General features: G+C 42.5%; 2 protein-coding genes across 2 annotated transcripts in view; one reads left to right on the forward strand and one right to left on the reverse strand.

Moving 5' to 3' along the window:
* The window catches only part of LOC126272636 (uncharacterized), a 354,968-nt gene that overhangs the window by 113,651 nt on the left and 216,620 nt on the right, over positions 1-24,697 (reverse strand). The window lies entirely within an intron of this gene.
* LOC126272629 (myristoylated alanine-rich C-kinase substrate-like) overlaps positions 22,936-24,697 on the forward strand; it is a 141,343-nt gene continuing 139,581 nt past the window's right edge. The window contains exon 1 of the mRNA XM_049975599.1: positions 22,936-23,002. The gene's annotated coding sequence lies outside the window, so the exon portion shown is untranslated. The remainder of the gene's footprint in view (positions 23,003-24,697) is intronic.

The raw sequence follows: 24,697 nt of genomic DNA on the forward strand, positions 1-24,697 counted from the left end.
CTAAGACGGAGCGGCGACTACAAAGAGAAGTAGCTAGAAGGTGTAGCCAACAGTTGCAAATAAAACATTTTTCATTCTCACTGCGGTTACCATTTCACTACCGATTGTACCTTACTTTCCAAGCATCCCTCGTACAAAGTGTAGTTTGAAAACTAACTTTGAGAAGATGGAATATCTATGCTATAGGGAGGAGAGAAATTACTTTGACACTGGTGGACGCCGAATTAAAGTGCATAAAGAGTTTAAGTGTCTGTGGAGTACCACGAAGGTGCTGCCAAAGGTAACTGAATTTAACAGCCCTCGTGGGTGTTCCAGTGCCCCATCACTGATGAGTAATTTCATTTTTTTTAAGGAGGTGGCAGCGCTAACGTATTTGCTTTGGGTTATTTATCTGTGTTAAGCTGCAGCACCACACGAGGAGCATTTTGCCATAAATGGCGTTCGCTTTGTACCGCCCGAGTTGTTATTCGCTTAAAGTTGTACTGTTTGATAAAAGGGCTCATATTATAGCCAATTACTTGTTGGCAAATTTATTGGCGCGATTAAGCGATGCGAGGCTTGTTCCTTATATTAAAGGATTGGTAATTGTTTTTTATGCCACTTGTACGTATTGTACTGCTGTTCTTTTTCTGTTTTACAGCTCTAAAACCTAACCATTTTTTATTCCACTGGGTAAAAATTAATGGGATCGTCTGTTGAGACCGACGTCGAATGTGAAAACCAATATCTTGGGGCAAAGTCCTCGAGGTGGGGCCTTGGCATTCGCCATTTACTACCTGAGATTTTGGTATAAAGCAACCATTGTAAATTCTTACCTGCGTCGGTGGGGGCCTGTTGGAATTTAGTTGATCCTTGAGATTGTTAATCGAGTTTTCTTAAATGTTAAGTTATTCTGAATTATAATCGGTATTTTTAAATAAATTTTCGTGTTAATTTTCTATGACGTCTTTGAACTGTGTTGATGTTTACTATGATTATTGGCGCCCTGACTGTTTGAAGATTAGCGCTTTTTAATTGAATCCTTAGCACTATAAAATCTTTTGATGTGACATTATTTCACTGAATCCGTAGCTCCTTTAAACTTTTTTGGAAATCTTTCACTTATTTTGGGTGACAATTTTAATCAATACTTTGTGACCTTTCATAATTGTAGTATGAGGGCTTGACTTAAAGATTAAGTTTGTTAAGGTTACCGGAGTGTGCTTTGTGCAAATTGCTTTGTGATACAATAAATTTGTCGTTTTTCTATTGAGTCTGGGCTCGCAAGTTTCTCACAGCCGGATCCCCGTATCATATACCGTTTCAGTCTCACTCGGAAGATGGGGAGAGGTACACGGCCGGAAATGAGTAAGGGAAATGATGACATCTTGGATATTCGGAAATCCAGCCGGATGTTCGCGTCGTTCTCGCAAGATATTTCAACAGCGTGCCTGACTGTCTTCTTCAGGTGCTACCTGAGACTGGTCCTTGGGTCGATCAGTCCAGTATTTATGCCTGGGAGGAGCTGGGCGTTCCCTAATCGGTCCGCGCCGAGCCGAGTGTTCCATCTGTGGTCCGCGCCCGCCAGACTCGGCTTCAACGGACCCCTCCAGTCGCGGATGTTCCGACTGCCGTCAGATGGAACACTCGACTCGGCGCTGACCGATTAGGGAACGCCCAGCTCCTCCCAGGCATAAATACTGGACTTGATCGACCCAAGGACCAGTCTCAGGTAGCACCTGAAGAGGACAGCGAGGCATGCTGTTGAAATATTGTGCTAGAACGACGCGAACATCCGGATGGATTCCCGAATATCCAAGATGTCAACAGATCGCCGGGAAAGCATGAAGGATTACAAGGGAAATGATGTTTCTGTGGCATCACGCCACATATCTAACGGATCTAAATAATGAATAAATACAGCGGAAGCCAAGTATATAAAATTACAGCTACGCATTCCGCAAGATCACCGGGAACGACATAATACAGAATAATCGAGGTCTGAAAGAGTAAACTCAAACTCCACAAAACAATGTACTGCCTCGCCCTACCTTAGGAAAAAGTCATCTGTCTGTCATCGCTCCTCCACCTTCTTCCCTCACCTTCGTCGAGCCATTCGCCGCGAATGGCTAATACTGGTAAAAATACTTTTCAGATTGTGTAGTGACTACAGTGTGTGACATCTCTTCCGCATGATGAATGTTGGCAAAAGTATTAGACTGTTTGCACACTCGTAGGGTAAATCTATCTCTCCCTCCCTCTTATTGTAATTCCATTCACTTCTGAGCATCGCGACTCAAGATTTAATGCTCATATCCCAGCACTGGAGATTTTGTCGCCACGTTGTAGAAGGAAGCCAGTGATATGAGAAGTGTTATCTCTTCGTCTATGTGGTCTTCCCCACATAGTCTTTTGTTATCAACATTGTGCTTCGTATCGGACTTGTTTGTATTACTTGCAGGCATTTTCACAGCGCAACGTCCTTGCCGCAGTGGATATACCGGTTCCCGGGAGATCACCGAAGTTAAGCGCTATCGGACATGGCTGGCACTTGGATGGGTGACCATCCAGTCGCCATGCGCTGCTGACATTTTTTGGGGTGCACTCAGCCTCGTGATGCCAATTGAGGAGCTACTCGACCGAATAGTAGCGGCTCCGGTCAAAGAAAACCATCACAATGACCGGGAGAGCGATGTGCTAACCACACGCCCCTCCTATCCGCATCCTCACCTCAGGATGACAAGGCGGTCGGATGGTTCCGTTTTTCAGAGCCCACGCCTTGTTTCAGAACATGTGAAACTTTGTGTCAACAACGTATTTTGAATGTGAAATGTGCCATATAACTTACAGATCCAGGTATCACTGTCCTATAAGCAAATCGATTACAGTATCGGATGGATGGGAATCGAAATGTTATTGGAAGTGCAGATTCTTAACCACTGTAATAACCCGCTCTTTCATGAAACTTTGAATACCCGAATGCCAATATGCTCTTTATTCGCTGTTGGACAGAAAGTAATTAGACATCACTTAATAAGAGTACAGGGTGACAATTATTGAACTATATGAAATAAAATCGTCATAACTTCTGAACGGTTTTTGTTAGGACGTTCAAATTAAAAAGTTGATCGCGAGGCATGATGGGAATTTTATGATTTGGTTTACCAACCAAGCCTACTTTCATTCGGATGGGTTCGTCAATAAGCAAAATTGGCGCATTTGGGGGACTGAGAATCCGCATTTCGCGATCGAGAAGTCTCTTCACGCTCAGCGGGTGACTGTGCAGTGTGCAGAGTCCAGTCACAGAGCAATCGGTACGATATTCCTTGATAGCAAAGTGACTACTGAACGGTACGTGAAGGTTTTGGAAGATGATTTCATCCCCATTATTCAAAGTGACCCTGATTTCGAAAAGATGTGGTTCATCCAAGACGGAGCTCGACCCCATCGAAGCAGCAGTGTGTCTGATGTTCTGGAGGAGCACTTTGGGGACAGAATTCTGGCTGTGGGGTACCCAGAGGCCACTGGCATGGGCCTCGAATGGCCGCCATATTCACCGGATCTGATCAAATTCGAACTCATTTTTGTGGGGCTTTATTAAAGAAAAGGTGTACAGAAATAATTCGAAAACCGTTGCTGAGCTGAAAACAGCCATTCCGGAGCTCATCGTCGGCATCGATCGTCTGACACTTCAGCCGGTCATGCAAAATTTCACTATTCGTCTGCGCTACATCATCGCCAATTATGGCAGGCATGTGGAACATGTCATAAACTAAACCCTAATATCTGTAGTGACGTTTACATGGTGAATAAAGTGCGTGCACGCCGTAGTTTGTAACTAATTTACGTTTTTTTTACATATAGTTCAATGATTGTCACCCCGTGTAACGGCTGTAACTCGATAGTCAGTCGGGCGGGGCAACATGAATACTCGGAAAATTGAACTATTCCTTCCAGTTTAGTCAAGGGTCCGCAGGATGGAAGATTAGTATGTGCCACTGGTTTAAAAAGCCGGAATGGGATGCTGCGAATCCTAACACTCTCCAAGGAAACTGTTTCTAAGTTAGGTGTGAAGTGTAAACGTCTACTCAGAGGGAGGTAGGCTAATTAACGCAGAGAAAGGAGAGCACTGAAAAGGTCATCCTGAGGAAATGGCAGTCTTCCAAGGCGGTTCGCACCAAAGGGCTCTACACCGTTTCAGTGCACAAGACATCACTTATAATAGCGATATCACTGACACATCGTCACCGTATCAAAATCTCGAAATAAGACGTTTGGCAAATTCTCTGTGTTTAATACTCGAAATGTTTTGAACTTCTAGAGATAGTGGGGGAAATATGGTTTTTAAAATAGAACGGTGTATTTTTCAATGACGTGATATACTGATATAAAATTTGACGAAATTTTCGTAATAAAGTCGGTAAATGTGCTAAATGTCAAGCATCATACTCTCCACATTCAGCTTCACCTCTGTTATGTAAACGTCATACAATATGCTAAAAACTGCGCCATGCCAGTAGCTCTGATTTCTAGTTTAGCACATTTCTCCAATTTTTTTCCGAAAAACTCATTACAAATTTTATAATAATGTATTATATCACTGTCTTGCTGTTTTCAAAAGGTTTAAGGGGGATAGGACGTCAAATGGGCCGACTTGGGGCAGGAGAGGCACCACACGACATTTTAATTTCCACTGTCTATACTTTTACACATAAATTCATAAAACTTTGAAAGCATGATCAGGAAGGATTCAGGATTTATACTCGTAGCAGTGGAAGCTCAAAAACGTAACAAAATACATAGAAGAATCTCTCTTACTTAGGAAGAAAAGTGTACCTACAGAAACAAATGCAGGCAGTAGTAAGTGAAAAAATGATGAAATTTCACTTGAAAAAAAAAACAGGTATTTTGCTACGTTTTTGAACTTCCACTGCTATGAGTGCGAGTCCTCAACACTTCCTGGTCATGCTGCCAAAAGTTTATGAATTTATTTGGAAAAGTATAGACAGTAGAAATTAAAATGTCGTGTGGTGCCTCTCCTGCTCCAAGTCGGCCCGTTTGACGTCCTACGCCCCTTAAAATGCTATGTCGAATTACCGACAAAGAGTTTAAAGCACTGGATCGAATGTGGGAGGAGAGAGAGGGAGCGTCAAATCCCCGTAATCAAATTCAGTCCCCGTGCCTCCTCCAAGTCACTCCAGGGAACGCGATGACAGTTGCTATAAACAGACCATTACTGAACCCCCACCCCCACCTCCCCCCCCCCCCCCCCCTGCCTGAGGGATGTGCGATCAGAGTTTGTGCTCTTTCTACACGGTACAGTCACACTAACGCACCACCGCTTACGTTCGACGTCAACGTTCAAGAACTACTCACTGATGGCAGGTGGCAGCACTAACAGAAGAGGGTGTATAAATAGTGTCGTGTGAAATAGTTGCCGTAATTCGGAAACTGAGCGATTGTCTGATATACAAAAAGGCGCGATCATTGACTTTTGGACGAAGGGTGGAAGCATTTTCGAAGTGGCTAAGGTTGTAAACTGCTTGCCTGCTGCCATGGTTAGAGTATACCGCGCATGGCGAAATGGTGCTATCCAAAACTGGTGCCGAGGCAACTGTGGTACACCACGGGCTTTAGGTCACAGTGATGAACGACAGCGGTAGAGATGTGTTCAGGCGGACAAATGTGAGCAGCTGACCTCCCAGATGAACCAAGCGGCTATCAAGAGTGCCTCCTCAACGACCGTTCAGCGAACGTTGGTGCGCATAGATCTCTGCAGCAGGCGCTGGTTCGTGCTTCCATGGTGACTGCCGTTCATCGGCAACGAAGGCTTGAATTTGCATGCATCACAACTGGACATCCACCGAGTGGCGACAGTTGGCCTTTTCAGATGAATCGTGTTCGATGCTTCATCGGACAGATAGCCGTTTGAGTGTACGGCGTGAAACGTGTGAGGTAACGGGTGAGTGTGGTGCCCGGAAAATATTCTAAGTTTGGAGTTGGCATGGCCGCGCGGGGGCCTCTCGGCGGTCCACGGCCCGGCAGCAACCACGTGGTGCCGAACGTTAGCTGAGGAAGGGGGGTAGCCCCAGCGTATGGTCCAGCCGACCACGTGGCTGGGGATTCCTAGGTGACAGCGTGTCGATGAAGGAGACACGCCGGGAGTGCCAAAGATGCTGGACTTTGTGAAATCTTAATGACAGACATTTCACAGTTCGTATAGAAATTAATAGTAGCCAGATGAATCGGGATACCTCAAAAGTAAACATGTACATTACTATTATCTGCACGACGATTCTAATGATGTAATCAGATTTTCAATATATTTATTAGTTTAAAGTTCAGTATCTGACTGTTAATTATACAAGTAACACCCAGCAACGAATTTCCAAAATCTAAACAGTTCATTAGATTTCGTCCATCTACGTGTCTTTAGAAAGCCATTAGTGTAAACCTAAATTGGTAAGAATTACAGGCATGTAACTTGAATAGTACATCAGTTATTGGAGGTAAAAGTGGCCAATTATTACTAATCGCATCAGACCATAAGTACTCCACAGTGACACGAAAAAACGGTAGCAAGGGAAAAAAAATAAAAAAACGGCTCTGAGCACTATGGGACTCAACTTCTGGGGTCATTAGTCCCCTGTGCGAACAGGGCGTCTTTCTTCAGGAAAAACCGTTATCACATTTGGGTAACAAACATTGTTCATGGGATGGACAAGATTGCCCAAAATGATCACATACTGCTTGGCACTAGTTCCAAATGGTTCAAATGGCTCTAAGCACTACGGGACTTAACATTTGAGATCATCAGTCCCTTAGACTTAGTTAAACCTAACTAACCTAAGGACATCACACACATCCATGCCCGAGGCAGGATTCGAGCCTGCGACCGTAGCGCCTAGAACCACACGGCCGCTGCGGCCGGCGAATCGGTAGCAGCAGGCTTATAAAGATATTTATTCGTCTATGTCTTTGTTTATATCCCATACATACTATTCACGAAGAAATTTGTTAAATATTTACTGTGTTTTAGAAAGCACAGAACATTACTCTACTGGCCTACCTTTTGTTCTATTCCTTTTATATATGGGCCGGCCGGAGAGTTCGAATCCTGCCTCGGGCATAGATGTGTGTGACGTCCTTAGGTCAGTTAGGTTTAATTAGTTCTAAGTTCTAGGCGACTGATGACCTTAGAAGTTAAGTCGCATAGTGCTTAGAGCCATTTGAACCATTTGATATATGTTTATTTATTTATGCATCTAATAATGTGTGTTAGAACGTGTTTATGGTCCAGCCGTAGGAATATTTATCGAATTTCAAGTTATTTATATGTAAATCCAGTATTTCGAATGTGTTTCAATATGGTTGTGAGTGTACGCTGGCTTGGAGACATGGAGGGAGCGCTCTAGCCAATCGCAGCGCTCGTTACTAAGAAAGAAGTATGGAGGTTGGGGAGGAGCATCGTTTCCGGAGAGGACACGGGGTAGTTCTGAGCAGTACGGCGCGGGAGAGAGTCGCACAGCACACGGAGAGTGTGGACAGGACGACACAGGACACGGGAAGTGCTGGACGTAACGCCGCAACGGACACGGAGTCGGCAGAAAGACTTGGACAGTGGAGCAGTTCGCACGTGGCCGCGGAGGATGGAAATATTTTGGAGTTCCGACCTGTGCTCTTGTGAGATTTCCATGGCTTCTGCAGTGGAGATGTAGTATGCGTTCAGAAGTGAATATCTCGCGAACTATGTTGTTGTTCATAACTAATTACGTGAAGTAGGAATCTATTGTTTCCCTGTTTTTCAACTTATATTTTATTTAATTGCTGGACCATCGACACCAATAAGTGTTTGGCAGAAATATACCCCATTCTCGAAAGTACTTCTACTATTGTACTCATCATTAGAGGTTGTTAGGATAGAACCTGCAGATTTTATTAAATTGCAATCTTTAATTTATAAATGTCTATATTACGTTCAAAATTCACAACTGCCGAGTGATAGGAACCTTCGACCATTCGATGCATGTGTCTATTCATATTGTATTCTGTACACTCAGAAGTATTTGGCTTGTAATGCGGCAACTACATATCCCAGCCCCTAGACAACGAAACCAGTCAATATTTCAACTCTGAATCCGGGGTACGTAGTTGAGGGCCACACCACCACACATAATTCCATTTTGTATAATTTGAAAGCCCGCAAACGTTAGAATGCAAACACAGTGCAACAATCGCCAGAAGAGTCCAGGCCAAAGGAGGGACCGTTATGGTCTGGGGAATGTTTTCATGGCTTTCCCTGGATGATCCCATCAGTGTGGAAGACACAATGGATAAAAACATGTATGCACTCCCTGCAAGCAGTTTGCTTCTCCTCTACACGATGGCATCTACCAGCAGGACGTTGCGACGTGTCGCATAGCTCGCAGTGAGTTTACCGTATTCCTCGGGTCACCAAAATCTCCGAATATAAACCCAATCGAGTCTCTGGGGCCACCGCGATCGAGCTGTTCGCACCATAGCTCTTCAACTGAGAAACTTAGCGCAGTACTGGAGTCAGCATGGCTCCATAACCCCGATGATACCTTCTGGAACACCACCGACCCTCTTTCTGCACGTCTCCCGCTACATGAGGTGGTTATTCAGGCTTTTGACATGTGGTACATTAATGTGACTGGACAGTGTATAATGACGTAATCGTTCGCGGGAAGATAAACGCTTATCGTCCTTCTTTGCTTCGTTCTTGAATGCTGTTAACGGAGTTAATCATTTACTTCTAAAACATAACTGAATTAAATAGTAACAGATAAAACATCGAGGGTGATAATTATGAAGCAATAAACTATTATGTCAGTTTTTGAAATCCTGGTTGAGACGTGGATTCGTTTGTGATACACTATGGGTTTCTAAATTTCGTGAGCTGACGTGTACGAACGTGTCGTGAAAAGCTGGCACTGGAAAGAAAAAGATGGACAATTATTTGACTTTAAGTGGCCATCATCATTTCCCCATAAATCTAAATCGTGCTACTTGCGCAGATAACAATAAACTCCCAGCTCTGAATAAGCACATGATTTAAAATAGCGAGAAGTGAAGCACTGCAACCACGGCGTCGGAGTCATACCTCCAGACGTGTTAAGACAAAACAATTACGCTGTACATCGAGGTGCCAGGTATTCAGGGATTTGGTCCATACGGTTTTCATCAGTTTCTAAAACTTAAAGAACATGTTCGAGGACATCACTTTGACAATGATGAAGCTGTTCTGTAGTAACGGTATTAACAAGCTGGTCTCTCGTTGGGAGAAGGGAGAAATGTGTTCGTCGCAAGAGTGAAAGTGTTGAGAAATAAATATTTAGACATGAAGAATAAAGACGCAGAATGTTAATAACGTTTGTCTTACTTAAAAAGCTTTAAGAGTTTTCACATAAAAAAATTCGGAACAATTACATTTCAATACGCCCTAGTACATTTCCCTAATTTACTTCCAGTGATTCTCAACTTGGTATCCGCATTTCCTATGATTTGTTTTATGTGGTCATTCCTCTTAAGGTCACTCTGAACGGTTACTTGTCTGATAAAACATGACGTTATTGAAAGAAAAAGAGTCTCGTAAGTTAGATAATTCCACCGCATAAGCATACTCAACTTTCCCAAAAATTAGAAATTTTTTAGGACAATCCTAAAGTTTCTTGGACTGGAGTCTTACACTGAAGCCAAAAAACTGGTATAGGCATGCGTACTCAAATACAGAAATATGTAAACAGGCAACGCCTGTATAAGAAAAGAACTGTGTCGCGCAGTTGTTAAATCGACTACTGCTGCTACAATGGTAGGTTATCAAGATTTAAGTGAGTCTCAACGTGGTGTTATAGTCAGCGCACGAGCGATGGGACACAGCACCTCTTAAGTTGCGATGAAGTGGGGATTTTCCCCTACAACCATTTCATGAGTATACCTCTGAATACATCGTTGCGGCCGGAAAAATATTCTGCAAGAATGGGACCAACGACGACTGAAGAAAATGATTTAACGTGACAGAAGTGCAACCCTTTCGCAAATTGCTGCAGATTTCAATGATGGGCCATCAAAAAGTGTCAGCGTGCGAACCATTCAACGACACATCATCAAAAAATGATTCAAATGGCTCTGAGCTCTACGCGACTTAACTTCTGAGGTCATCAGAACTTAGAACTAGTTAAACCTAACTAACCTAAGGACATCACTCACATCCATGCCCGAGGCAGGATTCGAACCTGCGACCGTAGCAGTCGCGTGGTTCCGGGCTGAAGCGCCTAGAACCGCTCGGTCATCACGGCCGGCAAAACATCATCGATATGGGCTTTCGAAACCGGAGATCTACTGGTGTACAGTTGATGACTGCACGACACAAAGCTTTACGCCTCACCTGACCCCGTCAACATCGACACTGGACTGTTGATGATTGGAAACATGTTGCTTGGTCGGATGAGTACCGTTTTAAATTGTATCGAGCGGATGGAAGTGTACGAGTATGGAGACAACCTAATGAATCCATTGGCACTGCATGTCAGCAGCCGCGCGGGATTAGCCGAGCGGTCTCAGGTGCTGCAGTCATGGACTGTGCGGCTGGTCCCGGCGGATGTTCGAGTCTTCCCTCGGTCATAGGTGTGTGTGTTTGTCCTTAGGATAATTTAGGTTAAATAGTGTGTAAGCTTAGGGACTGATGACATTAGCAGTTAAGTCCCATAAGATTTCACACACATTTGAACATTTTTTGCATGTCAGCAGGGGACTGTTAAAGCTGGTGAAGGCTCTGTAACGGTGTGAGGCGTGTGCAGTTGAAGTAAGATGGGACCGCTGATACGTCTAAATACGACTCTGACAGGTGACACGTACGTAAGCATCCTGTCTGATCACCTGCATCCATTCATGTCTATTACGCATTCCGTTGGACTTGAGCAATTCCAGAAGGACAATGCGACACCTCACACTTCCAGAATTGTTTCAGAGTGGCTCCAGGAACACTCTTCTGAGTTTAAACACTTCCGCTCTCCACCAGACTCCCCAGACAAGAGAATTATTGAGCACATCTGCGATGGCCTGCAACGTACTGTGCAGAAGAGGTCTCCACCCCATCGTACTATTACGGGCTTTTGGACAGTCCTCCAGGATTAATGGTGTCAGTACCCTCCAGCACGACTTCAACCATTAGTCGAGTCCATGCTACGTCTTGTTCAGGCACTTCTACGTGCTCGCGGGGGCCCTACACTATATTAGGCAGAAGTAACAGTTTTCTTGTCTCTTCAGCGTATAACGTCAAAATTGGCAAGTAATGCACTTTACGGAAGTTCCACATTTTTAAAAATTTGGACCATTTCATATCTATTCTTAGTAGTGAAAGACTGGCGAAAGGCATACACCATTCACAAAATAATTAGAACTTTTACATGCACTGACAACTGAGCAAATCGTATGACGCTGTGTAGCCAACTCTTCGAACGTAATATAGGCATTTTTTGGTTTGTCTTTATCAGGCATTTCTTCTTTAATTTTGAATTTATCCAAAATTTGGACATATTAATGCAAGCTTTTGTGTCATTGGCAAAATCTTATAAAGGTTGTTTGTTAGGACATAATTATATGGAAAATGGTCGCGTGCCTCTATAATGACTTTAATGATGTTTAAAATTTGAGGTATTTTGTCACACAAGAAAGTTCGTCCGACGAGTGAATAGACGTTTTCACCCCCACCCCTCCCCCACCCTCCCAATTTCTTTTTTTTAAAGAGCAGTCACACAAGACATGCGTACTCTCATTCACTTACTATCGTTGAGACCTTGGAGAAAAATTGGTTATCTTTTTGAGCAGAAGAATTCCTGCTGGGGTGTGCTCTGTGGCGGAATTAGGAAGAGCTGCGTTTGGAGAGCGAGAGGGCGTGTGCAAGCAGCTGCGGCTGGATTAGGGTCGCGCGCGGAGTTACTGGGTTTCATTTGCCCGCAGTGGCGGGGCACCCACTGACACACTTGCCGGGATTCTGCCTCGGCGGCGTATCCGATTGCACGTCGCTTCAGCAGTGCACCCGGATTATACGACGGCGGGGGGCCGTTCGCTGATAGGCTTGAGGTTTTGGATGTTAATGCCAGAGCCACTTGTCGCAACAGTCAAAAGGGCGCGGACGAAGGATACATAAATAGAACTGGAACAGAGAACAGAGATCTGGAGCAGAGAGACGAAAAACTCAAATAAGGTGTTCCGGAACGAGAAACAGTTTCTATGAGCTGTCGATTGCAAAATCTGCTGACACGCCTTTATTTCACGTTAGATAATAATTTACTAATTATTTCTCGGTGGTAAAAATGGTTATGTATGACAAGTAAAGGTGTATAGCACTTAAGCAACGCGGTCCATTGAGATTAATGCGTCCACCGCCTATGTTAGAAGTCAACGTGCGGTAACCACTTACAGACGCTAGGTGACATCACTAGGAGTGGAGGGTATATAAAGCGTGTCGGGGAACAATGGAAACAGTACAGTCGTTACTGTAAAGCGGAAATGGAACGATTTAGCAGACGCCCAAAGGAGCGTGATCATTGGCTCTCGGACCTTGGTGCACAGGGCCCACATCATCTAGGACTCTGCGGATTTGCTAGTGGATTATCCCATCTAGAGATCACTCGTCACCAGAATGGTTTTAGTGAAAGGCAGACCAGACGTGCGTTACGCTATCGACCAATCGTGCACAGGTGGAGTAATGACAGTGCTAAGGTGGCACCAACGTATATGGTCTTTTTGTCTTAAGTAGGGAGCATTTCCAACAGGGTGGATAGTATTTTGCGGAAATATAATGTGAAATGTGTATGTAAATGTGTATATCGACCACTATATAGAGACAGAGCCCTTTTAGGTCCCGTAAAGAATGATCTTGGTTCCCGTAAGGCGGGTGTCTATCGTATTCCTTGCAGTTCAAACGGCTCTGAGCACTATGGGACTTTACATCTGAGGTCATCAGTCGTCTAGAACTTAGAAATACTTAAACCTAACTAACCTAAGGACATCAAACACATCCATGCCTAAGGCAGGATTCGAACCTGCGACCGTAGCAGTCGTGCGGTTCCGGACTGAAACGCCTAGAACCGGTCGGCCACCGCGGCCGGCTCTTTGCAGTTATGGCACGTCCTATATTGTAGGTCAGAATTACAGGACCGTGGAGGACCGACGTACTGAGCATAAGCGCCACACATGCTTACAACAGCCGAGCAAATCTGATACTGCAGAACGTTATCTTAGGCACTGATCATCCTGTGGAGTAGAAGAGTACGGAGATTCGCGCAAGTACTTCCAGCTATCGGGATAGCATTATTAAAGAAGCAGATGAAATTAACTTAGCAAGTGGCCTTATACATAGAGATGGAGATTTTTCCTTAAATTCTGCGTGAAATGCTGCTCTCTCTCTTGCCAAAAAACAGAGGGCCAAGTTAATGATCTCAGCCGTAGGTTATTAATTTTCTCCATCGTGTTCGTGTTTGTGACCAGGAGATCTAATACGAATGTTACGTTCATGAGTCAGTTCTTTCCGATTAGCTGCCCAAGACAATTTTCGGATAAGGCATTTAGAACACTTTCAACATGATTCCCTGTCCCTACAACCTGGCTTAATCGCTTGAGTCTTCTACTCTATAGCTGGTAAGCTGGAATCACCCCCTAGTACTATGACTAGGTAATTTACGGGAAATGCTCTACGTTTCCCTTAAAATATCCCGCCACTGTTGCTGCTGAGGCAGGGAATCTATAAAATCATGCAACGATTGTGCAAATCCACCTTTAATACGTATCTTTACCCAAATTGTAACGTATTCTGTATCTGTACTAACCTCAAGAGATATCTTTTTTTTTTTATATATATAAAGAGCTTCATTGCTACTAATATTTGCTTTCAAACAGCTTTCTGTCTCTAGTACTATGTGCGTACTTTCACCATTTACATACGATTGGAAGAAGATTATCTTACGCCAGTACATCGGTAATTTACCAGAAGAGCAGAAGAACCGTGCAACGGTTAACGGCTACATGTGCAAAAATAATAAATACTACTGTGTACACGTAGCTCCGTAACATGGTCTACTTTTAATGTACACAGATTGTGCGAAAAATGTATCACTTGATAATAGTCATACATGTCAACCAGCAAGTCACACCTATCAACCGCCGTGGTGGAAGAATGGTTCAGTCATTTACAAAATACATAATTTCTACAAAAGCCAGAGAGAAGAATTTCATTTTAGACTAGACATGTTTCGCTACGCTTTTTCCATTTTTGTAGTAGGGACTAAAAACAAAACTAATGTTTTATTCTCCGCTAAGTCGACGACAGCATATGTAATAGCCTGCAGAAATGGTCGGAAACTGTTTAACCTTCCTTATCAGCTTTTATTACGTGCCTACGGATATCAAGGCGTTCTAATGTTTCTCACCTTGGATAAAGTATTACTGAAATGTAAACACAGAGGATGAGGGATGTTGTGGATGGGGGTAGGGATAGCTTTTTCACGTGAGTGGTTATTTTCAGTGAAGTCAGCAGCCGACTCCTGGAGGAGTGGGGAGTGTCTCTATGAAATCAGGGGGAGGCGTCGTCCTTGTGCGCCGCTTAATGTCGACCTACTACTGAGAACCTAGTAGCCATTCAGGAGGCATGCAAAACATAGATGGACTGTTAAAGGGAGCGAAAAGATTGAACAGCAGGAGTTTTTGAACGCAATAAACGGTCCCACCAGATCCACAGTAGAATTAGTAGAGGGTTTATGAGAATGGTGAAATGTGCTTGCTACAGCATCATTGAAGGGTGGCTGTCTGAAAACGAACCAAAGAGACAATGGCGTAATATTTTCCCGCATTTTTAACCTCCATGGACTAGAATCCAACGTTCCGTCATTACCATGCGATAATGGAGGAGGGTATTCGACAGTTCTGTTACAACAATTGCAAAAAGTACACTAGCCCAATCTCCTTGTGGGAATTCGACTTGTCGGTGCCGTTGTACTTGACACATTACGTAATCACTATAAATTCCGTTACTGTATGTTACGGTACATCACAGGGGCAAATAAAGATATTCCCCTCATCTTGTTGAACAGAAACTAAGAGACTAGATAATTTCATACTCGTAGAAAGAAGGAATCACTTTTAATACTTCTCTTAAAACCAAGAAAAGGCAGTGCGTCAACACGTTTTTATTTTAATACTGCTCTTACGAGCTGTTTTAGAAAGAATTTGGAGTAAATGGTGAACTTCTGTCTTCCCGTAGTCTCGAATGCAGACACCTCCTTAGTAACTCTCAGTATGGGCTCAGGAGATATCATGTCACAATTGGTGGCTCGATCCTGTTGAAGATGGCTATATAACAGTTTCCTTATGCAAGGAGGCACAATATCCTGCGAATGCTGCAACACTAGCACTTCTAGGAATGTGTATTCGGCCCTTCCTGTCTAGACGGTATATTAGCTATCAAATGAGCGTCCATCCTGACAGATTTAAACAGAAGAATGACGTTCCCCAACGAAACCTCCTCTGTTCAGCGTTTGACATCACCAGTGTCCAAAGTAAGGAAACCAGTTCAGTGTCCTTTATTCGCGGACGATTTTGCAAGATATTCGCAAGCTGCAGGTCACAGTTATGAAGATGGAAGAACGGACAATGTAGGCAGACTAAATTTTCTGTAGTAAAATCTGTGTTGATTCCACCATGTAACGACAGTTTATTGTCTACCTGTTTTGCCAATGAAGGGCTCAGTTTGGCTCCCAAAGATCTGATAAGACTTCAGTGTCTTATGTTTCATAGCATGCTTACACGGATAATATTGGCGCACAGGGTAGCCGCGCGGTCTGGAGCGCGTTGTCACGCTGCGTGAGGCTCCCCCCGTCGGAGGTTCGAGTCCTCCCTCGGGCCTGGGCGTGTGTGATGTCCATAGCGCAAGTTAATTTAAGTTAGATTAAGTAGTGTGTAGGCTTAGGGACCGATGACCTCAGCAGTTTGGTCCCATAAGACCTTACCACAAATTTCAAAATTTTCCAACGGATTTTATTCCTAAGGGAACTGTAGACCACCTGCACTAAGACTCTTCTAAAAACGTTTTATCTACAGGCCCTGATGAGCAGATACGTCGTTTCTGTTTCAGTTTCACAAGGCGTTCTCACAGTCGCTGGTGGATTATGGGTAAACATCGACCACCAGAGCCAGCGGACTGAAGATCATAGACACACTGAACTATGAGTAGATAAGGCCGTAAGTAAATGCCTCCAGGATCAGCCCCACAGTGTTGAGGATTGTGAGCCACCACTATCCACCGAGCTGTAACACTTCGACGGCCGCTGTGGCCGAGCGGTTCTAGGCGCTTCAGTCCGGAACCGCGCTGCTGCTCCGGTCGCAGGTTCGAATCCTGCCTCGGGCAAGGATGTGTGTGTTGTCCCTAGGTTAGTTAGGTTTAAGTAGTTCTAAGTCTAGGGGACTGATGACGTCAGATGTTAAGTCCCATAGTGCTAAGAGCCATTTGAACCATTTTTGTATCACTTCATGTAAGTTGTCTGATCTGTAGTCATCCGAATTTCCACCTGATTGACCGCCCATCCATGAAAATGAAGTTCTCCCCTCATCGATGAGGGACATTCTAGCGAGAATAGCCCGTGGGAGCTGGTGTGAACCAGACCCGATTTCTTGTCCACGGTTGGAGCCAGCCGCCACTCTAGACTTTCAAGAGGCCCAAGGTAATTTTTGATTTCCTCGAATATAACAAGGAAAGCGCTTAAGAATTAATTTCTAGCATGAAGTTTTGTAACATAACAGCACCCTAATTATTTCAAATTTTACCCTGCAAGGTTTAATCTGTTCTGTATTTTTCCCAATACTGCTATTAAGATCCGACTACCCTATTAAAGTACCATCTGCGACACTGACATGAAGGCAAAAATTAAATAAATGACTGTATGGCATTGCTGGCCCGGAGGCCCCATATGGGGAAGTTCGGCGGCCGAGTGCGAGTCTTATTTCAACCGACGCCACACTGGACGACTCGCATGCCGGTGATGACGATGAGATGATGATAAGTACAACACAACACCCAGTCCACAAGCGGAGAAAATCTCCAACCCACCCTGTAATCGAACCCGGGCCCGCTGCATGGTAGACAAACAGCTAAGCACGTGGACATCAAAAGGCAATCTTCAGGGTTCTTGAGCGGATTAGATGCGCTCGTGTTACGAAATACCTCATACACTGTGATGCCCTGGACGTAGGGGAGAGTATTGTACCTCGAGGATAGTGTGCCTAGGAACAGATGATGTTTTTTGGTAGGTACATCAGTTTCGTGACTGATTTTAGAATCACATGAAGGAATGTGAACTCAAGACCATCATCAGCAGTTTTAGGAATTTTCTATAGTTTTTGTTGTTCTTAGGTATGAAACTAAGTTTTGTGCAGCATTTGTAAATATTTTGCATTCTACACATGTAGTGCTGTATAATATATTAAAGATATTAGGAATATACTGTTAATTCTTCAGACACAGAATTTTATGGTGAGTAAAATGCTATATGTTTTTAGAACTATTTATGTAACATCCGGACAGCTAAGCCATACTTCGTCGGTAGTGCACCACCATGTACCATGAATCAGATGGTCTTTTACCATGGGAACATGTGATAGTTACAAATTAAGTGTGTTTCTTTAATATCTTAATAATTTTATCAGCTTTAAAAATGGAAATTGGGTTTAGTTTCCAGTAGCTTCTATTTCAAAATGTATTTGACTTGTAATTAGTTTTTGATAATACTTCTGTTGAATTGATTTCATGTTTCCAAATTTGGAAAAACCTTAATTTTCCGGAATAATTTTCGTAATTTCAGAAAGAGAGCGAATACCATCATTGAAAAATGGAATACGAAAGTATATTAAACTTCTGTGAAAGGGATGACCAGAGACGAATGTCGAGCTACAACGCTCTCCAATGTTACAAGCTATCTAGTGCTTGAACCCAGCATAGAAACCAGTCCAATCCTTATGGGCCACATTGGAGCTACAACATCGAGCCAAAGAGGCTGCACTAGCCTGAGTAGAACGTCTTGTGTAGATAGGGATACTGAAGTAGGTAGTGGATAAACGAACGCAGGAGGCACGCTAAAAAGCTACAGTGACTGCATGCTGTGTAGTCTCGCCATCGAGGAGAAGAATCTTGTGTCATTGAGAGGAAGACTGACTGGAACTGAGCGACAACAAACTGTCATCGGTAAATCCCACTACACAGTTGTGGCGTGGCTCCTTCCAGCGAACGAGGCGGGATGAAGTCCTGTTACCTCGCCTACAGATTTGAATGACTGCTTTCTTCAAATAGGGACAAATGCAATATAATGGCCTTTGTTATTACTGTTGTTGTTGTGATCTTCATTCTGAAGAATGGTTTGGTGCAGACTAGTCTGTTACGTGCAGGCCTCTTCATCTCTACACGACTACTGCAGCCCCATCCACTTGAACCTCACTTCCTCACCACTCCACCCTCTACTATCAAATTAACCATTCGTTGTCGCTCATTACGTCATCTATCAACGTGGCCCTTCATTTAGTCAACTTGCACCACATCTCATCTCCTCTATTCGGTTTAGTACTTCTTCATCTGTTATTCGATCTAACAATATAGCCTTCAGAAGTCTTTTATAAAACCACATTTCAATAGTTTCTATCCTCTTCTTGACCTGTTTATCGTCCACTTTTCACTTCCATACAGGACAACACTCAGACAAGTGCTTTCAGAAAGAACCTTCAAACACTTAAATTTATAACAGAAGTTAACATACGAGTCTTTTTCTTGCATTACCAGTCTGCATTTTGTGTTGTACTTTCTTCTGCAATCTCTTGATATTTTGCTGTCCAAACAGCAATATTTGTCTAGTAATTCTAGTGTCTCATTTCTCAATCCTATGTTCTTAGAATCACTTGACTAATTAATTCGACTTCATCCTGTTACTTTAGACTATTTTTACGGAATAACTTCTTTTCCATACACTCTCAGTTCAAGCAACTGACATAATTACGAAGTCATCGGCAAACCTTACAGTTTTTATTTCTTCACCTTGAAGTTAAATTCCTTTTCTAAATCTGTCATCAGTTTCCTTCACTGCTTGTTCTACGTACAACCTGAATAACATAGGGGACAAACTACATCCTTGTCTCATTCTCTTCTCAACTTCTGACTCCCTTTCGTGGCCTGTAGATAACCTCTGGTCGCTCTAATTGACCTTTCTTTACTTCAGAAATCAAATAATGTATGTTACTGTGGACAGTCGGAAGATTTTTCTAAATCGACAAATGTTTGTCTTTCCTGTTCATGGTTTGAATGAGAACCAACTCTTTGAATGACTTCATTTCCAGTCCCTCCCCAGGATGCAGAGAAGAAGCACTCAGTGTGTAGCTCAATACGGCTATAATTGGCAAGTTTCATAGTTATTTTGGTAGATATTTATCTAAATTTGAACGTGTTTTCATATTTATCATTTTGGGTAGCTCGCTGTATTATTGGTTCTTCGTGATTTTGATTACTTTACTTCCATTTAATTTAATTTTTTGCGGCTCTATAAGAAGGCCTGTCCGGTCGCTACTGATCGCGCTGTTGGACTAAACAACACTTGTTCTAACCGAGCGGTTCTAGGCGCTTCAGTCCGGAACCGTGCGACTGCTACGGTCGCAGGTTCGCATCCTGCCTCGGGCATTGATGTGTGTGATGTCCTTAGGTTAGTTAGGTTTAAGTAGGGGACTGATGACCTCAGATGTTAAGTCCCATACTGCTCAGAGCCATTTCAACCAACACCTGTTCTAGTATGAAACAATCAGTTCCGACAGCACTGTTCTAACGACTGAAATTCATTGGCAACAAAATCATATTTTGGGCACGTCAATACTCCATTTCAGCACGTTCCTTACGGAAGGCTGGAAGCGTCTGGTTCCAGATGGCGAAAGAAACGTCAAGCATGGTACTGTACTTTTACGTTTTCTATCACACTTATGCATTTAGTTGACACAGTAGTGCAGCTCAACAATGGTTCTGATGCTGAAGCAGGTCCTTCAACTCAGGAAAAACAGGATATTACCAAACGTTACCACGAAAGAGCTCATGGAGCAGCCAAGGAGGCGTATCGTGATTCTGCGGTGTTTCAGTGTGCCATACTCCTGCATTCTATCAACTCGCTATTGAGATACAAAGTCATGCGTCGATGGGAAGACAAGTGGCTGGAAGTGACCGACAACAAGCTCCGTGTAGTAAACCCGACAACTCGGCCGTGGCGTACTTGCTTCCAGCCACGTCGACGGGACAAGGTTCTCTCATTCGTCTTTGCATAGGCCACCAGCCCATGACGCATGGCTTCTTACTCCTGCGAGAGGTCCCTCCAATATGTGGTGCCTGTGGCGTACAGATCACTGTGCGCTACATTTTACTGGACTGCGTTTTATTTTCCGACCAGCTGACTGCAGCGGATTTTCTGATGGATCTGCCCTCTATTTAAGCAATGTTCAAACGAATGCGGTTCAAGTTTTACAGTTGTGTGAATTGTCCAACATTTTTAACAGGATTTTAGGGCGATGTTTTTAATGTGTCAAGGTTTTTGGTAAGTGGTCAGCGAGTCACATTTCCCTTTTCTTTTCTTTTAGCTCTTCTGAGTTTTGTTTTCTCTGTGTTTTCCTTTCACGTATAGCTACCTTCCCTCCTAACTGGTTTTAGAGCATGTGAGATAGAGTGACGGTGTGGTCATTCCGAGCTCATGAGAGCACAACAATTTGAATTTCTCTCTACGTTCGTTTGTTTTGATGAGTGTAAGGGCGCTGATGGTTTCGCCGTTGGGCGCCCTTAAGATCCAAACACACACACACACACACACACACACACACACACACACACACACACACACACACACATCAGGAGGAAAAAGACTCATCCCAAAGACGAAAGGCGGTCATGGAAAAGAAATGCAGAGTCGTGCAACGACAAGAGGCGAAATATGAAGTGTGTGACATAACATTTATTTCAAAGGTGATACGACTTCACAAATATTTCTTCCCAAAGCCGCTAGTGTGACGGGTGTTTGCAAATCAGTCCGCAGAACATAAACAAAACTTGTAGGTTTCTCTTTCTGAACATAATATGCCGTTCAGAGGTAGAGAAAGAGTGCAAGGCGTGGTTAAAGATGCATTTCCTTATTCTGCTGTCGCGAAAACTATGCAAATTAAAAGTATTAAATATACAGACATTATTAAGATTGTTATTGTAAAAATTAACCTAAAAGAATTGTCAAACATACTTCGTCTGTTGAAATTCATTATCTTAACGGAATCCAATGGAACAGCAGATGCGAAATGTTCCTACGTCGTGCTGTGTTTTTTTGATAAAGGTTCATGTAGAATAATGAGCAACTTTGGGAATCTGATCAACATTGTTGAACTTGGTTAGAAACAAAAAGTCGAGGACGGTGCTACGGCTGAAAAATCGTATCACTAACTGTCTTGAATAGTATAAAATTCGCACTGAAGACACTAACCGGTTTGTAGCTGGTAGGTATAATGTAAAGATGACACGCGACATTTACAATGTATTAGTTCTACTGCAAAAAGACAGGCACACGTACGAAAATTTTAATTATTTGTTAAGTTACCTAATCACAAAATGCCTTATTCACCTGACATGATGGTTGCCATTACGCGCTGTTGTAAGACGAATTGTCTAATACTGCGATGCCTCAAGAACATATTTTAATTTGAAACATCTACAGTTTTTCAAACGACCCCTACCTAAAACTGCTTTACTCGTAAATGAGCTCCTCGCGATGCACGACACCGCTAGTGAAAACCTCCGAACGATCCAATGAACGCCGCGAAGCTGTAAAGTAATTGCTGCGTAAACGAAAGTGTTACGAACAACTACGATATAAGTCAGTATTGGATTTAAGCCTTCCGCATTTGCTGCGCTTTTTGGATATTACATTTATTTATTAGTTTTACTGTTTTTTCAGCTGATATCAGAGTTGAAAACAGATTATTATTACAAGCCGAGATTATAAACCCTAGAGCTCTTCAAAAGATCTCTCTCCAGACTGAAGAGTGCTCCATCATGCCTATGGACCTTTGCATCTGTGTCTCGTAAGACTCCATACGCGCTTGAAGTGTGGAGGAGGATACGCAGACAACTCGTACTATACCGTCCTCCCCTCCACCCGTATTTCCTTCCAAAGTCACTCACAGTTTGCGTGCTCGAAAATAAGGCAGAACGTGTCTATGTAAGCCAGGATGTCTCTTAATTTTACGATCAGGTGCTAAAGAAGGTAAAAATTTTGTCTCGTCGTTGCACTGTATGCCGTTGGAATTGTAAAAGTAAATCTTTATTTGGTACACGCTATAGGATATGTTCGATCTACCTGTTAAGCGAATGCTTGTCAAATTACTGGGCCACCAGTGGTAGCCTACTTCTTTCACCAAAGGTATTGCTTGATAAAATCAGGAAATCAGTACTCAGAATCTGTTAAGTTGTACACACGAACATTTCATAGTTTAAACTCTCCATCAGACAAAAACAGAAATAAGTGAATAAATGATGACATGTTTATAAACTAATTTTAAAACAGCAAGGAAAAGTAAATCTAGTAGCAGCACCAAGGTATCACATAACCTGTAACGAGCAAACTGACAGCGAATAAATGTACGAAACTATGAAATAGTTGTCACATTTGTAACATCAAAGATCAGGATGATCAAAGTATGCGTCTACATTAAAGACTGAATTCCATAATTAGTTTTACTATGCACGAGAAATTAAAACTAGTTTTTATGCAGCTGAGGTCAAAGATGATAGAAAATTTTACAAAAGACTTCAATTGTTTCTTAAAACGCTACGTGTTTTTAGAGTTTTTATACCGAAGAAATGTATTAAATTTTTGAGAGTGATGTACTTTCGAACCTTTTTCGTGCCATCCACACCAACAGTGGAATATTCCGAATGAACTGCCAATAATTAGTAAGTTACTCGTAATACATTCATTTCTAACGTTCATGTAGAGTAAGTCTAGAATTTCGTGCGCCAACTGAGTAGATTACTGTCAACGCTGTCATGCAACGTAATAATATATGGTTTGCGTATTCATGTGGACGTTTCTTATTTAGTGAAATTATTTATCAAACCGTGATTGTATATTCACTAAAAAAACCAGTTGCTGGCAATCATGCCCAGTGTTTAGTTTCAATTAAGCATAATTAAGACGATTTCAGTTTGTTGAATGTAATTGATATATTTAACGTCATTATCAGATGCAGTATGTAGTGTCTCATATTACCTCGGGTGTTTTTCCTGTAACAACGAAAGAAATGAAATATTTTCAGCTTCTGTCACAACGCTATATAACATATTTTGTGTCTGTTGTACACCTTCCACGGCAGCCTTAAGGTTTATATAGTGGCGTTTAGCATCTGGAGCGTTTTGTATCAATTGACTAAATGGTACTTCGTTTGTGCAGTCACTGTTTCTGACGATTCAGATTAAGGCAGTTAGTGTTTGTTTGCTCTTTATTCTTTCATCTAAGCTGAACAGAAATGTTTGGTCTTAAATAAACTATACGAATAAAAGTTAACCCCAGTACTCTGAAAAGGTTGTCAGACAATTTCTGGGCAATGGAACATTACTCACACATCATGTAAAGCTTTTGAAGAGTGTTACAGCTAGATCACATGATCAAGAAAGCGGTTTCATTTGACTACGTAGACGATTAAATACTTGTATCTGGCTGTGTGATTGCTCCTGAAATACCTCTTTGGTCAAATTAAATGCCAGAAGCACTCATACAGTTGTTCTCTGTGGACTTTATGTGATAAGAGATGAGATTAAAACCTCTGCATCTCATTAAAAGGTATATTTAGGACTAAATTAATCGAGATGGGAATCACAGGAACCTGCCACCACCACATCATTCAAATATTTCGTAATAATATTTTGTTTTCAGAAGAGCTTTCTTCATTCTTGTTATAGATTCTTCGAAGGATTATGTGGAAAATGTTTTCATTACAAACATTTTCGTTGAATTTAATACACCTACGAATAAATATCTATTCATACAGGTTTCAATTAGTGAAACATAAGATCATGACTATGTCGTTCACCAGAATGGCGGATTTAGATCATCAGTCAAGGCACGCAAATATTTTGATAGGCCTACCTCAATAGCAAACATTACTATGCGGACCAAGGTTCTTAATATGTTTGAATGATTATTTAAACTGCGAGAAATTTGAAGAAAGATTTAGGTAAGAATAGTATGATACCTTGTCTGTGTAGTGTCTTCATTATGTGCAGTCATCCTGTTTTAAATGGTAATGTTCTGCACACAAACAAAAAATTCTGTTGGAATTGCAGTCATTCAATTTTAAATGGTAACATTCTCGCCAGTGGATAAGAGCATTTACTCGTTGTAGTTGTAGTATAGTTTGCAACAGCAGAAAAATAACAGATTCTGTTGGTATTGCATACTTCTCTCTCGTAGCGCTGACGAAGGGATATTCAATTTTATATTTTATATTGTTGAGAATCTAAAGCATCACAGTAATTTTTCCTCCAAGGTAAACGACTTCATTACACGGTGTCCTGACTGCCTAATTATAACACATGCACTGTAGCATCTTTGCACAGCGTTTCAAAATAGCCGTATCAAGCTGACGTTTG

The sequence above is a fragment of the Schistocerca gregaria genome, chromosome 1 (assembly GCF_023897955.1).
Source record: "Schistocerca gregaria isolate iqSchGreg1 chromosome 1, iqSchGreg1.2, whole genome shotgun sequence".
NCBI lineage: Eukaryota > Metazoa > Arthropoda > Insecta > Orthoptera > Acrididae > Schistocerca > Schistocerca gregaria.